Source organism: Prionailurus viverrinus, chromosome E2 (genome assembly GCF_022837055.1).
Source record: "Prionailurus viverrinus isolate Anna chromosome E2, UM_Priviv_1.0, whole genome shotgun sequence".
NCBI lineage: Eukaryota > Metazoa > Chordata > Mammalia > Carnivora > Felidae > Prionailurus > Prionailurus viverrinus.
Genome location: NC_062575.1, coordinates 15,020,890 through 15,033,059, shown reverse-complemented (window position 1 = coordinate 15,033,059; position 12,170 = coordinate 15,020,890). Strand labels below are relative to the sequence as shown.

The 12,170-nt window shown below is 41.3% G+C and overlaps 1 long non-coding RNA gene across 1 annotated transcript in view; it reads left to right on the top strand.

Moving 5' to 3' along the window:
• The window catches only part of LOC125152647 (uncharacterized), a 39,804-nt gene extending 33,236 nt beyond the window's left edge, over positions 1 to 6,568 (top strand). Inside the window, exon 3 of the long non-coding RNA XR_007147257.1 lies at positions 6,309 to 6,568. This is a non-coding gene — a long non-coding RNA (uncharacterized LOC125152647). The remainder of the gene's footprint in view (positions 1 to 6,308) is intronic.
• Positions 6,569 to 12,170: the final 5,602 nt, after the last annotated feature.

Genomic DNA, 12,170 nt, shown 5'->3' with positions numbered 1-12,170 from the left:
TAACCCTGAGGAGACTCAAGGGCTGGGAGATTCTGCTCGAGGTTTGCCGGGAGAAGCCAAGGAGGAAGCGTTCTCCTCAGGACTGGGAGCCGGAAAGTAGGGTCCTTGAAAGCAGCTGCGAAGGTTAACTCCCTTAGGGCAAAGTAGAAAAAGAAGAGCGAACCCTGGAGACCTGAGAGATGAGGTCGATAGGGGAATCAGACAATTACTAACCCACAAGATCTTAAACCTTACTCTTATACCTTAATCTCATCTCTGTTGCAAAAAAAAAAAAAAAAGAGGAGAAAACTTGAATGCTATTTCTGGATTGTACCTGCCTGCTCACTCCACTGGATTTAGGGACATAACATTTTTGCAGCCTCTGTGTCATGTTCAACATCTTCATTTCTTCTTACAGGAGATTATAATTACATAATTACCTAGATGTCATAACTAAAAGTATGGGAGAACATAGATGTATTGGCATTTAGTTGGGGTACAGGAAAAATATTACCCCCTCAAGACAAAAAGAAACAAGTTATTAAAAATTATAGCTTCTTGATAGCTGTGTGTCCTTGGGCAAATCACACAACTACTCTGAACTATTTTACATGATTTTTGTGAGTGTAAACAATAGATGAGAAAACTCAAGTAAATGTAAACCATGGCCAAAATGCCACTGAAATGCATTCAGACATCTGGCTAAGTCCTTCCACCCCTCTGAGCCCTAGAATATCAGTGTCAAATATGTATCTACTTTATTGAATTCTTGTGAACGTTAGGGTAGGATTAATGCCTGCAACATTAATTAATGTTATGACAATGATGAGTTAAAAAGTGGTAGTTAATCCCAATACCTCTTCTTGCTCAGTTTCTGGCTCATTTTCTAGACTTTGAAAGAACAGGCAGGGAGTTATAGGAGTTCTAGGATCATCTAGGAAGTATCTTTGCTGATTTCCATTGAGTGAGCTACCCAAGGCCTCGTCATTGACACAGATGACCAACGCTGTAGTAGTAGGATTTTAATTGTGTGACTCTCCCTCTCTCCCAATTTCTACCTGGAAAGGAGAAGAGAAATTTTTCTTTCTCAAAGTGATCCCATGCTGAGATGTAAATTGAAGAGCCAGAACTGAGCAGTTGGTGGTTTTGCTTTTTATTCTTTTTTTTTTTTTAATGTGTATTTATTTTTGAGAGAGCGGGAGAGACACAGTGTGAGCGGGGGAGGGGCAGAGAGAAAGGGAGACAGAATCTGAAGCAGGCTCCAGGCTCTGTCAGCACAGAGCCAGAGGCGGGTCTCACACCCATGAACCATGAGATCAAGACCCGAGGGGGAAGTCAGATGCTTAACATATTGAGTGACCCGGTCGCCCCTATTCTTATTATAAAAGTAGTACTGTTCATTATTAAAAATTTGAAAAATACGAAATCTCTAAGGAAAACAATATAGATCCCTTTACATTTTGCTGCCCAGAGAAAACCACTGTTGATCTTTTCTCCCCCATGCATGCAGAAATCTCTATAATTGAGATCACATTGGAAAGTATAGATTTGTGCTTGTTTCCCTTTTCTTTATATTATGAAATTATAATAAGGGCATGAAGGTACAATTTAAGAAGTAATATAAATAGGAACTACCACTTCAAAACAAAACAAAACCAGGACCTTGTCAGAGCTGTTTCAGTGTCCCCCGCCTCCCATAGTCTCGCCCCACCCTAGTTACTCAGAGGTGATCACTGCCATGGTAAGTGGTTCCTTGCTTTTCCTTGTACTTTATCATCTTAAACAAGACAATTATAATTTCTCTGTTTTGACCTTTATGTAAATAGAATCAGTTTTGAACTTAGCTGTTTTCATTTCATATTATCCTTGTAAAATTCGTCACGTTGTTTCATAGAGTTACAGTTTAAAAATTTGTTTTTATTATCCTTGTAACATTCTGTGTGTGAATATACCATTATTTGTCCATGGTCTTGTTAATGGACATCTGAAATGTTTGTAGTTTGGAGCTATGACTGTATATTCTTGTTTTTTCTCTTCATAAAGATCAATATATTTGATAAACTTCTTGCAAGGTTGACAAAGAAGAGATAAAACACAAATTACTAATAGCAAAAATTTAACAGGGAACTTGATTATAGACCCTGAAGACATTAAAAGGGTAAAGAGAATACTGTGAAAAACTCTTCACACATATATTTGACAACTTACATAAAATGGACTATTCCCTAAAAAGCATAAGGTACTACAGTTCATCCAGCATAAGTTAGATAATTTGAATCATCCTGTAACTGTTATGGAAATAGAATTTCTTCTTCTTCTTCTTTTTTTTTTTTTTGGTATTACAAAATGTTAATTAATTAATTAATTTTTAAAATTTTATTTAAATTTTTTTTTAAATTTACATCCAAATTAGTTAGCATGTAGTGCAACAGTGATTTCAGGAGTAGATTCCTTAGTGCCCCTTACCCATTTAGCCCATCCCCCCTTCCCACAACCCCTCCAGTAACCCTCAGTTTGTTCTCCATATTTATGAGTCTCCTGTTTTGTCCCCCTCCCTGTTTTTATATTATTTTTGTTTCCCTTCCCTTAATGTTCATCTGTTTTGTCTCTTAAAGTCCTCCTATGAGTGAAGTCATATGATTTTTGTCTTTCTCTGACTAATTTCACTTAGCATAATACCCTCCAGTTCCACCCACGTAGTTGCAAATGGCAGGATTTCATTCTTTTTGATTGTCGAGTAATACTTCATTGTATATATACACCACATCTTCTTTATCCATTCATCCATCAATGGACATTTGGGCTGTTTCCATACTTTGGCTATTGTGGATAGTGCTGCTATAAAGATGGGGGTGCATGTGTCCCTTCGAAACAGCACACCTGTATCCCTTGGATAAGTGCCTAGTAGTGCAATTGCTGGGTCGTAGGGTAGTTCCATTTTTAGTTTTTTGAGGAACCTCCATACTGTTTTCCAGAGTGGCTGCACCAGCTTGCATTCCCATATAACTGAATATTCTCAACATGCCTCCTGGCATGCATTTACACAAGTGTCTCTAGGGGATGCTGGGACAGAGGGGTGTTTGGCTCAGATTTTTCCACCTCATACAATGTAATAATCATTTATGCATGTAAACAAATATTAATGGGAGACATTACTTTGAAATGATTTGTCAAAGCCAATGTTCCAGTGCTCTGTCAGGCATTTAGATTGTTCCCAGTTTCCCTATTACATATAACACTGTGATGGATACGGTGATCTTAACAATTAATGAAACACCTGGCATAATTCTCAGTACAAGTAGCTGCCCCACCTCTTTCCTTACATGTAATACCACAGATCTTAGCCTCTTTAGTTTGTGACTCATAAATCAGGAAGAATTTTTGGAAAGGCTCGGCTGGGAGCAGCCATTAAGAAATAGGTATTCACAGGGCGTCTGCTTGGCTCAGTTAGTTAAGCGTCTTACTCCATCCGGATCAAGTCATGATCTCACAGTTTGTGAGTTTGAGCCCCGTGTCGGCCTTTCTGCTGTCAGTACAGAGCCCACTTTGGATCCTCTGTGCCCTTCTGCCTCTGCCCCTCCCGCACTTGTTTTCTCCCTCTCCCTCTCTCTCTCTCTCAAAAAAAAAAAAAAAAAAAAAAAAAAGAAAAGAAAAGAAAAATAGGTGTTCACAGTAATAAAAAAACCCAGGGTATCCAAAACCCAAAACAGAGGGCATTCCCAGTAAGGAATTAGGAAACATGAAGACTATGAAAGAGACTAAAAGCTCCTGCTTGTTCAGGGCTGGCTACAAGCTAAACCCTGCACTTCATGCTTATTTGGATCATAGTATTGTTGTCTTTGCTGTGGCCTTGGGAGATAAGTTCCGTTTTTCCAGATGACAGAATAGAGGCATGGAGAAGCTAAACAGTGTATCCACAATTGCATGGTTTGTAGGGGAAAAGTCTACATCTCAACTCTGGTCTGATATCAAAGTCCAGTCTTACTCATCAGGCAATGCTGCCTCTCTGAATGATCATGGACAGGACTATTGAGTCTATTCTTTTTTGCTGTGCTCCTAAGAGTAGTTGACAGTTCATTCAGGGCAGAACTCTTTCTACAGTTATAGGAATAGAAATTTAATCTTCATAAAGAGGAAAGAACTGCCCAAATTCCCTGTATCACCATGTAATCCTCAGTCCTTGAAGACCTTGTGGGGGATTCTACTAGCCTCATGTAAAAGGAAAAAAGAGAGAAACTAGGTCTTTGTCAATGATGAACCCTGATAATTTTAATTCAGCCTTTTCTGCTGTTCTTTTCATGCTTTTCTGATGCCTTCCCAAATATAATGAGGGCATTCAATAATTCATATCACCCACCATCTTTTTCTTGATAGGAATTTGTGCTGGTAGAATGCCAACCAGCTAAAGAAAAGCCTCCTTTGGTTACTAGCATCTGGTGGTAGTCAGCATGTTCAGATATGCGTCTTCTAAGAGTCTACAGTGTTCCACAGCACCAAAAGAAATTTGAATGTGGGTGTCTGATATCCAAGCCTTCTTACAGAACTTTTATAGAGGAAAAACACCATTTCTGTAAGTCAGCACCATCCATAGAACTTTCTGTGACAAAGAAATGTTATGTGTGTGCACTAACACAGCAGCCACTACCACATGAGACCGCGGAACACTTGAAATGTGGCAAATGGACCATATTAGAAAATTCAGTTAAGGGGCGCCTGGGTGGCGCAGTCGGTTGAGGGTCCGACTTCAGCCAGGTCACGATCTCGCGGTCTGGGAGTTCGAGCCCCGCGTCGGGCTCTGGGCTGATGGCTCAGAGCCTGGAGCCTGTTTCCGATTCTGTGTCTCCCTCTCTCTCTGCCCCTCCCCCGTTCATGCTCTGTCTCTCTCTGTCCCAAAAATAAATAAATGTTGAAAAAAAAATTTAAAAAAAAAAAGAAAATTCAGTTAAGGTTGTATAGATTCACTCTCTTTCTTTTTGAGTGTCAGAAAATCTGATGAAAGATAAATACCATCTGTCTAGAAAAATGTACATTTGATCATCATATAAACACAAAATTATATCAACTTGCAATATCCAATTACCTTAAGAATCCTGACAAAAGGTTGTGTGTACTTTAGGTGTTTCTCAAAGCATGATTTCAAGAGAGTTGTCTCCCATGGCCCTCTGTTCAGCAGAGCTTTGTGTCCATCCATCCCTCCATCCCTTGGACTTTTGCCATCTTTATAGTCTGGGGACCCACTCAAATGGTAAAGAGTCAGCCACTGAACCAGAGTCTGATTTTCTCAGAAGTCAGGAAGAATCTTTCCACTGGCTATACTGTTCATCCCTATCTTTACCCAGACCATCACTCCCTGTGTACTAGGATTGGAGTTTCTTCACTGCTGTACTTGGCTACATGTCTTTCCTGTTCACTGTCATGTTAAAAGAATAGCAGGCTTTCCTTGAGTGCATTTTCACATGAGGGCTCCAGAATTCTGTGCTTTTTCTCAGTATGCCTCAGTCTGCAATATGAATGTCAAGACCTGAAACTTGAGTGACATTATACTCCCTGCATTGGTCATCAGCCCTATGTTACTTACCAAAGCCTAGCATCAGGACTGGTGAGGGTATTGGCTGGATTTAGAGAATAGATTCTGGAGGACTAGAACTTTCTGCTGGCTAAACATCTGCAGGCTACAGAGGTTGGACCTCAGCATCCTAGGGAACCAACACCTTCTGAAAAAGTGTGCCAGGAAGGGAATTTTGATTGCTATAAATCCTATTATCAAATGGACAATGCCTTCAGTAGAACCTGCTTCCGTGAGCTGGGCCCTGGGGGTGGACACCTGGCTGGGGATTCCCTTGGCCCTTATCTCTGTGTTTGAAAGTATTCGTTTCAATAGTAGGAGAACAAGTTGGGTTAGGGTAGGTCAGGATGAGGGAAAAGGTAAACATGGCATTAAGTTTCTTGTTGATGCTTACTTTCTTGAGGCCCCTTAATAGGACAGAGAGGGTGAGAAAATGGGGAATAAAGAGGAGTTCCTCATAAAGCTCAATTTTATATGCTGTTGGTGGTTCAAGAGTTTGTCATTATTGAACAGTGCATGCCTTATCTGGAATTGGGCCAGAATATGATCTGAGAATTCTACCTCCAGGCTTTCAAAAGATCTTCACAGATTGACATAGGTGATCCATGATGACCTAGTCAACGAGTTTCTGGGGATGAAATCTGGGGAGAATAAAGAGGTGTTTTCTGGTGGGTTCCAACCCCATGTATCACACTGATCACCAGGTCTGTCTGTTCTACCCCTATATAACTCACATTTGCTTCCCTTTTCTTTTTGTCCACAGACACTGTATTTGCTCAGGCTCTCAATTTTTCTGGCCTGAATTTCCACCAAAAGCCCTTCAACTCTTCCCTCAACCTCCAATCCTACCCGCTCCAGTCTACCTCCTCCACCCTACAGCTAGAGTGAGCTTTCATTTTATGGATCTAATCCCAGTCACTTCTCCGATGAAAAACTGCAATGGAGCTCATTATAGACAAGGTGAAAATTTTTTGGCATGCCATTAAGCACCTTTTAAGAGTGGGTGTCTCTCTACTCTCCATCATAATCTTCTTTATGCAATAAATTCCAAAAATATTTGTTGGTTGCTTATTACACACCAGGATTTTCTGTAGGCCCTAAAAGCAGCAGTGAACAAAAGAAAAAAATCCCTGCCTTTGTGGAGCTTGCATTCTACTGGATGGGGACAAGCATGTAAATAAAATGTGTAGTTTATCAGATTGCAGTAAGTGATATGAAGAAAAATAAGAAAAGAAGAGAGAGATTGTGACACGGGTGGGGTGGGGGTTATTCTAATTTTAAATTGTGGGATCAGAGAAAGTAACATTTTGGCGAGGACTTGAAGGAGGTGAGGGGGAAAATCAAACAAAATATTTCAGGAAAGACCATTCCAAGCAAAGAAAACAGGCAAGTGCAATGGTACTAAGCTAGGAATCACAAGGAAAACAGTGTGACTAATCAAAGTGAGTAACAGGGGAGTAAACAAGGAAGTTGAGTGTTTGTCTTTATTAGTGGGAGTTTGACTCCCACTTGGGATGAAATGGGAAGCTACTGGAGGGTATGAATTTGGGAATGACTTATATTCTAAAAGGATCATTTGGGATACAGTGAGGGGAATAAACAGTTAAGGGCAGAAGATGGGAGATCAGCTAGGAAGCTAGGCAAGAGACCAGTGGCCTGGATCAGGGTAGTAGCAGTGAAGGTAGTGGATTCCACAGTATCTATTAAAACATATATTTTAAAGGTAGTCAAATAATTCACTGATGGATCAGATTTGGGGATAAGAGTAAGAGAGGGAGTCTGGGCCAACTCAAGGATATGGTTGCCATTTTCAAAAATGGGAAGAATTAGGTTTAGGGGTGGAAATCAGGAGTTTTTATTTGATATGTGTCAATTTCAAGATGTCTGTTGGGCACCTAAGTGGGAATGTTGGAGTAGGCAGGTGAATATACAGCCTGGAGTTCAAAGGAGAGGTCCAGTCTGCAGACACACATTTGAGAGTCATCAAGATAGAGATGGTATGTAGAGCCAAGAGACTGGAGGAGAACATCTGGAAGAGTGGGAGATAGAGAAGAGAACAAAGGAAACCAGAGAAGCAGTCACTAGCAAGTTAGGAGGAAAACAAGGGGATGTGGTGTCCTGGAAGCCAGGAGGAAAAAGTATTTCAAGGAGAAAGGAGTAATCAGTTGTGATAAAACCTTCAGAAAGATTAAGAAAGATAGAGACTGGTTATTTACAACTGGATATAGCAAGATGTTATTAATGATGTTGACAGGAAGACATTCTATAGAGTCATAAGCTTGAAAATCTGTTGGGAGGAAAGGAATTGGAAGTAGGGAAGATAACCAGCTATCACTGTCTGATGGAGATGAGAAATGGGACAGTAGTTGGAAGTGAGGTCAAAAGACAGTTTGTTGGTTTTTTTAATTTTAAGATGGGAGTAATTACAGCTTGTTTACTTACTGGTGGAAATGGTCCAGGACAGAGAGGAGAATGGTTAGAGTGATGGAATAAGGTGGACACAAGTGGAGAGTTGTCCCAAGTTAGAAGCACATAGAGTTCATCATTATTAATAGGAGGGATGTAGACTATTTGAGCCCAGATGCAGGTAGGTAGGGAAATGATGTTCTGGGAGTTTGTGACGATTTTCTTCTTACCGTTTTTATTTTCTCAGTGAACTAGTTAACAAGGTTGACATCTGAATCTGAAGATAGGGAAAAAGTTGTAGAAATTTTGAAGAGAGAGAAGGTATGGAATGGCCCTTTATGAGGATGGGTATGCTGGGGTAATGTAAGTAGGATTGATGGCCTTTGTGAGGTGCGTGGTCATGAACTTAAAGTGGGAGCAGTAGCATAGGTGTGTGAATGTCCCAGCCATGTTCAGCTGTTGCACTTGTGTAGACATAAGTGGAGAGTTAGATTTAATTAAAGCTTGTGTGCTGTCAGAAGAGTGTAACGAAATGAGAGGGGGAAAGGGAACCAAGGGTGAATTCAAAAGAGTGATTGTAATAAAGGGCCATGGAATCTAAGCAGGATAAGAGGTGAAACAAGGGCTTGAGGGGAATAACTGAGCTAAGGAGGACGACAGGCTTTTTTGACCAGAGGAGGTCAAGGATTTGGGAAGTTAGTATTTTATTTATTTATTTTTAAAGTGTATTTATTTATTTTGAGAAAGAGAGCATGAATGGAGGTGGGGAAGAGAGAGAGCATCCCAAGTAGGCTCTACACTGTCAGCACAGAGACTGATGCGGGGCTTGAACTCACGAACCATGAGATCATGACCTGAGCTGAAGTCAAGAGCCAGATGCTTAACTGACTGAGCCACCCAGGTATCCCAGAAGTTAGTATTTTAGAAGGATCGTCTTTAAGGATGTTGAGATTGTGTGGGAGCTGAGTCAAAAAGTGAGAGTGGCCATATGGCTGCAATGAGGGTAGCATAGCCTGGTTAATGTCAGAATCAAAGCTGGGCAGTTGCTAGGAAGGGGGGAAGCAGAACAGTCTGGAAGCAGCAATGAGGAATATTAAAGAATAATGAAGGACACCAATTATTCCACTGTGGGAGGTGGGAGAAAAAGAGCCACAGCTTGAGAAGCAGAGGAAGCAGTGTCCCTTTAGAGCAAAAAAGTGGAGAAAAAATTCAGAGACCTTGAAAAAAGAGGGATTTTGCCACTTCTGACAATGAATTGCTGAGGGTTTCAGGAGGTGGGGGATCTGGGAAATGGGTTCAGATGTACAAGGCCATTGGGGATGAAATGCAAGGGATAAGGAACAACCTAGGATCCTGGGCTCCTTGCGTGACTGGCCTAAACCCTGATAAAGGGAATCATGATAACAGGTAACAGTGGTCTCAAGGAGGACAGTGGTGGTTAAACTGAATACTGAGGAAGGACCTGCCATGAGAGTCCAAGGTGCACCTGTTGATGTTTGGCAGTGATGATGTGGAGGCCAGGATAAGGGTTCTGTCTTTTCCAGAGCACTTGAAACTCCAGAAATTTAGAAACTTCATCCTGGAGAGAAATAGTGTCACCACTTTTGCAATTGATGCAAAGCATCCGGAGTCAGCTTGACTGAAGGAACTGGAGTTTTCATTGAAGGAAGAAAGGGACATAATGGTGCTTGCAGCACTAAGCAGCAGGGTAGTTCTCCAGGGTATTTTGCAGGAGTTCTTGGGTGCTGACCCATTGACAAGGCCATTTCAGTGGCTCAGTGATGCTGTTAGGTGCGATCTTTCTGTAGACCTTCAATCTGATGATTATTGTGTCATGCTAAAAAGAAGGCTGCTATACATCTAGGACTCACATCTAAATTCCAAATAGGAAATGAGGAAAAGAGATAAAGGGTATATACATCCTATGGAGCAAACATGTAGAAGTACTTAATAATCTCTGAAGTTCTTAGCTCGTGTGGGTTGCTCTGCTAAACATACCGTCCCTTCTGTATAATCTAGCTAACTTCCATTCTCTTTCAAGATTCAACTCAAGGGGCACCTGGGTGGCTCAGTTGGTTAAGCGTCCAACTTCGGCTTGGGTCATGATCTTACAGTTTCTGAGTTCAGGCTGAGCCCCGCGTTGGGTTCTGTGCTGACAGCATGGAGCCTGGAGCCCACTTTGAGTTCTGTGTCTCCCTTTCTCTCTGCCCCTACCCCACTCACACTCTGTCTCTCTCTCTCTTTCTCAAAACTAAACATTAAAAAAATTAAAAAAAAAAAAAAGATTCAACTCAAGTCACTATCCCTTCTGAGGGAAACCATTCCTATCTCTTTAGGCTGTTAGATGTCCCTAGTCCATGTGTTCAGAGCCTGTAATAGATTGCAGTACTGACCCCAGTTCTCCTGTCTGTATCCATGCCCTGTGTCATATAACTCTGATTCTAGTCTCACCCATGCAACTTGCTTTGACTAATGGGAGGTTTTTAAGCAGAAATTAAAAAATCACTTGTGTAGTTGGGCTTGTACTTCTTCTTGTGTCTAAGCCATTAGAACATGCAAGTTGGATAATGAGAGACACATGAAGCAGAGATGAATCATTCTGATGAGAGCATCCTAGATCAGCCAACAGCAGCATGCACTCCAGGGTGCCCAACCAAGATCAGCAGAACTGCTTAGGCAACCTCCCCAGATGTATGAGAAATAAACAGTTATTGTCCTATATTGCTCAAGTTTTATGGTTGGTTGTTACTCAGCATTATGGTGCCATTGGATCATTGATACAGAATCCCTTGAGCATAGCTCTGTCACAAGCCTTAGCTCTATCTCCCCAGCTAATGTTGGGGATCTCCTTTAGGACATGATCACCTCTTATCTGTGTATACCTAGCACCTAGCATAGTGCCTGGCACACTGAGAGTGCTGTGAAACTTGCAAAAGGAATGAATGAATGAACCTTTGTTCAAGCTTTATAAAGGGACTTTCTGCTTTGTGCACAACAAGTGCAAAATTCCCCATAACTAAACAATGTGATGAAATGAATTCAACCACAAGGTTGAACTTGTTGAATTCAACAAGGTGCGTGAAACTACAATAAAAAATAAGCTCGGGGCTCCTGGGTGGCTCAGTTAGTTGAGTGTCCAATTTTGATTTTGGCTCAGGTCATGATCCCAGGGTTGTAGGATCAAGCCCCACACTGGGTTCCAAGTGGAGCCTGCTTAAGATTATCTCTCTCTCAGGACACCTGGGTAGCTCAGTCGGTTAAGTGTCTGACTTCAGCTCGGGTCATGATCTCACGGCTCGTGAGTTTGACCCCGCGTTGGGCTCTGTGCTGACAGTTCAGAGCCTGGAGCCTGCTTCAGATTCTGTGTCTCCATCTCTCTCTTTGCCCCTCCCCCCACTTGCACTCTGTCTCTCTGTCTCTCTCTCTCCCTCAAAAATAAGCATTAAAAAAGAGTATCTCTCTCTCTCTCCCTCTGCCACTCTCCCCCACTTGCACTCTCTCTCTCTAAAAAATAAGCATTAAAAAAAAGAGTATCTCTCTCCCTCTGCCACTCTCTCCCACTTGCACTCTCTCTCTCTAAAAAAATATTTTTTAGTAATTAAAAAAAACTCTCATCACAGATTCAAGTGCTTTTCTACCTCAAGTACAGTGCTCATTTCTTAAACATTGGCACTCAATTTAATAGTTTATTATATTGTGTAGTCAGTTTAAAGATAATCTAAATCCCAAAAAATACACTTTATTTTTTTTCAATATATGAAATTTATTGTCAAATTGGTTTCCATACAACACCCAGTGCTCATCCCAAAAGGTACCCTCCTCAATTCCCATCACCCACCCTCCCCTCCCTCCCACCCCCCATCAACCCTCAGTTTGTTCTCAGTTCACAAAATACACTTTAAAGGGTAGAGTGTAAGTGGATATGACTCAGTGTACATATTCTTACTATGATCTTCAGTACACAATACCAAACCATTGTAATTACTGACATTTCCTAAATAATGTTGAGAAACTTGCACTGCCTTAAAAAAACAAACAAACATTATTTTGGAGCATCTACGTGGCTCAGTTGGTTAAGTGTCTGACTTCAGGTCATGATCTCACAGTTCGTGGGTTTGAGCCCCATGTCAGGCTCTGCGTTGACAGCACAGATTCTCTCTCTCTTCCTCTCTCCCACTCTCCCTCTCTGCTCCTCCCTTCCCCTCCCCTTCTCTCTCTC